The sequence below is a fragment of the Tenrec ecaudatus genome, chromosome 2 (genome assembly GCF_050624435.1).
Source record: "Tenrec ecaudatus isolate mTenEca1 chromosome 2, mTenEca1.hap1, whole genome shotgun sequence".
In the NCBI taxonomy this organism is placed as follows: domain Eukaryota; kingdom Metazoa; phylum Chordata; class Mammalia; order Afrosoricida; family Tenrecidae; genus Tenrec; species Tenrec ecaudatus.
The window spans coordinates 208,346,374-208,352,373 of NC_134531.1; the positions used below are offsets into that span (position 1 = coordinate 208,346,374).

The following is a 6,000-nucleotide window of genomic DNA, read 5'->3' on the forward strand; positions in this document are numbered from 1 at the left end:
CTGTCTCGAAAGACGTACAGCCAGAACGCTTCACAGAAGTACAGGTAACAAGACTTCGTCTCACCTACACTGGACATGTCAGGAGAAGCCAGTCTCTGGAAAAGGATAGCATGCTGGGAAAGGAGAGGGTCAGTGAAAAAGAAGGCACTGGGCCTGCACCATCCTGACACTTCCTGACATGTTTGAGCCCATTGTTGCAGCCTTGTGTCAGTTCATCTCATCATGAGTCTTCCTCTTCTTCTCTGCCCTTCTGCTATGCCAAGCATGACCTCCTATTCCAGGGACCTGGCTCTGCGGGTAACAGGTCCAAAGCATGGGAGCGCACTCACATCCTGTTCTAAGGAACATTCCAAGAGAAATGCTTGCTCTTCCAGAAGCCCATGGCACTGTCACGATTTTTCACCAACACCCTAATGGAAACGCTTCAACCCTTCTTACACAACGGCAACAAACTCATGACCTCAGGCAGGGCCTCGGAGCCCTGTAGTGGTTACGAGTTGGACTGTGATCTACATGATGTGCAATTCAAAACCACCAGAAGCTCTGAGGAAGAAAGACTGGGCTTCTTACTCCCCCAAACAGCTACAGTCCCGGAAACCCACAGAATGCCCCTTTGAGCCAGCATTGACTCGATGGCAGCGAGCGGCAGGGCAGAGCTGCCCCTGTGGGTTTCGGAGAGCGTAACTCTTTATGGGAGTAGAAAGCCTCTTGTTTCTCCTGCAGAGCCACTAGTGATTGCAAACGGATGGACTTGCAGATTTGAACTGATGGCCTTGTAGCTGGCAGCCAAATGCAGAGCCACAGTGCTACGGTGGCTGCAATCCTGGGCTCAGACCTAGGAACTGGGAGGACGACACAGGATCGGGCAGTGCTTCCTCCTTTTGGACACGGGGTCCCTCTGAGGCAGAGCTGACTGGACGGTACAGACCACCATAACCTTTGAAATGTTGGCCCTTTGATATTGCACCAGGATATCGTTAAAAAAATAATTTTTCTCTGTCTTCATATTGAATATTTTCCCCCATTATTTAGAGAATACTTTATTCGTTTCTGTATTCAAATCACACTGGATATTTTCTGTTGATCTCTTTTCAAAGTGCACAGGCTCTCTGTCATCACTGTTCTGCTGTCGAGCCTATTCAACAACATTTGTATTTCATATATTGTATTTTTTAAAAATTCTGAAACATCTGTTTAGATTCCCCCCACCTACATACTTTCTTTGTTTCTACTAAAAACATCTATCTTTTCATTCAGTTCAAATATGTTGATCTTCACTTCATCAAGGATGGTCACAAGGAGTGCTTTTTATCTCTGATAATTCTTACATCTGTATCATCTCCGGACTGGAACCTGCCGAGGTCCTTATCTTGGGAAGTGTCAGATTTTAAGGCACATTGCAGATAGAGTAATCTCTTTCTTTTATCTCAACATTCTGGATATGATGTTTTCAGATCATGGAGCCTATGAAGTTCCTCCGAAGTATGTGCATGTTTATTTCGTGGGGACTCAATCCTGTGAAGTTCTAACTGAGCCCCTCCCGTTCTCTGGGCTGTGGTTCCAAAGTCTGGGTTCAGTTTTGAGAGCCTTTACCGTGTGCTGGGTCTACAACATGCATCACGCCGACAGGCGCTGTGCCTTACGTTCCTTGCTCAAACACTTTCTAGGCTGGCTTGGGCCTGTTCTTTGTTTGTACAGCTCAGGGATGAGCCCAGGACTTAGTTGGTTCAAACACAGAATTGGGGGATCCCCCTTTCCAACGCTCTCCTCTTGGGCATTTCCCCCACACTCTCCAGCATCCGGGGCCCCTTTGACCAGAAACATGAGGCTTCCGGAGAGTCTTAGCCTTCTACAGTTCCTCACAATGGGCCTGCCCTCTCAGGGAAGCAGTGAGTGAAAGGGAGGAAAAAATGGGAACAGCAGGGCTTCCTCCACCTTCTCTGGGCAGCGGGGACATTCCCCACAGCCCCTTTGGCCAGAAGCAGGAGTCTTCTCTTGGGGTTTAGGTGCTTGTACTGCTGTGGCTGCAGCAGTGCTGTTTATGCCCCGTGACAGGCTGGCGTGGGGGGGGGGGGCAGGGCTTTGAGGGAGAGAGAGAGGAGGAAAGAGAGAATGAAGTGGGAATCCCCTCGCATTCCCTGGCCCACAGGTGTGCCTTCCCCGGCGCTCAGATGAGAAATAGGGGCTTTCTTCCGGAGTGTTTGCTTTTCATGTTTGCTGTGCAGATCTACAATTTGGCCCACCCTCCAGTTAGAACTGGAGACAGGAAGAAAATTACTCCACAACCCACCCCCACTGCAGGTCATTAGTCAAGTGTTAACTTCAATCCCAACTCTACCTACTGGTGTTTACTTTTGAGCCCTCAAGCAGTTTCTCCATGTTTTCTGCCCGGAAGTCATGATGTAACCAGTGGGGCAGCAGGGGCCGATGTGGTTCGGTCCACCTTGCTAGCACCAGAAGTTCAATGGGAAGTTTTCACGATTTCATTCAACGCCTTTATTGATTTGTTAGCATGTCTGGATGGTGTGATGGGTTACATATTGGGCTACAGACCAAAAGGTTGGAGGTTTGAGCCCACTAGCTGCTCTGCTGAGAAGATGAGGCAGTCTCCCCCCGTATAGGTTTACGGCCTTGGCGACGCTTTGGAGCAGTCCTACTCTGGCCGATTGGGTGGCTATGCGTCAGAATTGACGTGAGGGCCGTGAGCTATTGAGATGTTAGCTATACCTTTTGCAGCTGTTAACTACAAAGTCAGCAGTTCAAAACCATCGACTGCTCCTGGGGAGAAAGATGAGGCTTTCAACTCCCATAAAGAGTTGCAGTCTGGGAAACCCTCAGGGGCGAGTCTTCCCGGTCCCATGGGGTCGCCATGAGTTGGCATCAACTCCAAGGCCACAAGTCAACTGCTTTGTGCTATTGCTGTTGTATCTTCATACGTTAGAAGCCCCACCCTACAGTCTTCTTTTTATGTTAAACAGACAGATGGCTGTCTCTTCAGGAAATTATGAGAAAAGAATAGCATAGTCTTTTATATAATTATCGTGCTCTGCTTTCTTTGTGATCCAAGTTCTTATCCAGTATCATTTCCCTTCCGCCTGAAGGACGCCTTCCTGCGTCTCAGGAAGGGCAGATCTGCCAATGACATACTCTCAGAATCCGTTGACCTGGAAACGTCTTCTTTCTCCCTTTTGGAGTGTGTCTGCTCTGGCCCCGGGCTCCGTGTAGGGTGTCCCTTTGCCCTGCCTCAGTGCCTTTCAGATGTCCTGTGTCTCAGGCTGGCCTCCACTGTTCCTGGTGAAAGTCAGTGGTCAGTGGTCCCATTCCCTTGTGTGCCCAGGGTGCGGTTTTCCTCTGTCTGCTTTTCTCATTCTGCCCTCCACCGCCCTGTGTGATTTCAGCCACTTGACGGCGATGTGCGGCGGGGTGAGCTGGCTCGTAGAGCTCCTGCTTGAGGCTCGCTGAGTGTTTGGGATATGGAATCTTATCTTTGCTCCCTAGGGCTGCACTTTATTTTTATTCTTCACATATGTTTAGTTGTACCTGCCCTCAATGTTTTGCTAAAACCCAACATCTGTTCTGTCTTGGGTTTAGTTGACTTTGATCCCAGTTGACAGTTCAGTATTGATTGATCAACTTGAGGTTGTGTAAGCTTGGTTTTATGTTTTATTAGGCGAATCCAAGGAAAGTTCTGACGGTGTTTCCTAAACATCTCAAAAGTTTCCTCAGTGGCTCATGTTTCTCTCCATCCCTGGGTAGTGCAAGTCATTTGCATGGAGCTGTTTGAACCTGTGCAGCAGCACTGCGGAAGAAAGACCTGGCCACTGACTTCCATAAAGGTGACAGTCAAGAAAGATCGATGGAACAGCTCTATGCTGTAACACACAGTTGTCACAAGTCAGAATTGATTCATCGACAGTGGGCTTGGCTTGGTTTCTTGTTTCTCATAGGCTTTGTCCAGGTGGGTATAGAATAGGCCTTAAATAAGGAGTCCTGGTGGCATAGTGGTTATGTATTGGGCTGTGATCTGCATGGTTGGCAGTTTGAAACCACCAGCAGCTCCATGGGAGAATGACTGGGTTTTCTACTCCTGTAAACATTCCAGTCTCGGAAACCCACTGGGGGTCACTATGAGTCAGCATTGACTCGATGGCAGGGAGTTTGGAGTTTTGATTTGGAAGGACAGCATCAATGGTGGGCTTCACATAATTTAATCAATATTTCACTGCCCTAATGACCATTTTAAGTATAAAAAACAGTATGCTAAGAGGTAGTTTATTATTTCACGCAATCAGTACTTAAATAAGAACAATGAAACAGATACACAAAACTATAAGAGTTCTAAAAATATTAATGAAAGGTACTAAATAGTGCCTGATAAAAACAATAAAACTTGCATTCGCTGCGGAGCCGGAGGAGGAGGGGAGAGGCCTGGAGGACACCAACATGAACACGTTGAAATCATCGCAGCAGGATAAAGTCCGTCAGTTTATGATCTTCACACAATCTAGCGAAAAACAGCAGGAAGTTTTCTGTTTCAAAATGACTGGAAGTTAGATGTTGCAACAGACAATTTTTTCCAAAATCCTGAACTTTATATACGAGAGAGTGTAAAAGGATCATTGGATAGGAAGAAGTTAGAACAGCTATACAGTAGAGACAGAGATCCTCAAGATGAAAATAAAATTGGAGTAGATGGTATCCAGCAGTTCTGTGATGACCTGGCGCTCGATCCAGCCAGCGTCAGTGTGCAGATCATTGCGTGGAAGTTCAGAGCAGCCACGCAGTGCGAGTTCTCCACACAGGGGTTCGTGGACGGCATGACAGAACTAGGATGTGACAGCATAGAAAGACTAAAGGCCCAGCTACCCAAGAAGGAACAAGAATCGAAAGAACCAGGACGATTTAAGGATTTTTACCAGTTTACTTTTAATTTTGCAAAGAATCCAGGACAAAAAGGATTAGATCTAGAAATGGCCATTGCCTACTGGAATTTAGTACTTAATGGAAGATTTAAATTCTTAGATTTATGGAATACATTTTTGTTGGAACACCATAAATGATCAATACCAAAAGATACTTGGAATCTCCTCTTAGACTTCTGTACAATGATTGCAGATGACATGTCTAATTATGATGAAGAAGGAGCCTGGCCTGTTCTTATCGATGACTGTGGAATTTGCGTGCCCTCAAATTGCTGGGACAAAAAGTACAACAGTGTAGCACTAAAGGAACTTTCTAGAATGTACATAGTCTGTACAATAAATACAACGGAAAATTGCACAGCCAATTTCTGCTGGCTGGACTGAACTGAAGATCAATCCTCACAGTGCAGTCTGAGGGTTGAGACAACACTTTCAGGCTATATCTTGGACCATATCGTATTTCATTCTTCTGATGGTGGTTTGGGCTTGTCTTCTAGTCCGGGCCGCTCTGACCGTTTATAATCCCAACCCTGTGGAGCTCACCTTCTCTCTGTGGACCTCCCTAGTTTACTCTCCCGTAAGTCTTAGAAGCCAGATGGTGATGATTTTGAGGTTTCCATTCTCGCATAAAGCACAATGCTGTCTTCACCAGAAAACAGTTTGGCTTAAGAATTAAATGTGAACATCACAAACAATTTATAAAAACTTCCTTAAATAAAAAAAATTAAACTTACCAAAAAATCTTCCATTTTGCTTCTTGACTGGCGTCCCGATTTGCAATATTCATCGCTTTGTCTGAGCATCGTTGGCTGTGAGCTTTATCCTGTAGAAATAGCATCCCCATCCCTTTAGAGGTAGCCAGTGAGACAGTGTTGTTTGATACATCAGAGACGGGCGACTTCTGGTCTCGGAACAGGTTATGTTCATCTTTCGAAAAACCCCTTTTTGATGAACTTATAGGAATTGTTCTGCCAATAGTTTTAGCTCTTTTAGGACTTGCATAATTCACTTACTCATATACTATCTGGTGGGAATTTGGGGCATAACATGAAGCCGAAACCAGTGACAGTGTCACCCT

At 46.0% G+C, this 6,000-nt stretch overlaps 1 pseudogene; it reads left to right on the forward strand.

Moving 5' to 3' along the window:
* The first annotated feature begins 4,443 nt into the window (after nucleotides 1–4,443).
* On the forward strand, nucleotides 4,444–5,293 carry LOC142439667 (DCN1-like protein 1 pseudogene; annotated as a pseudogene).
* The last annotated feature ends 707 nt before the right edge of the window (nucleotides 5,294–6,000 follow it).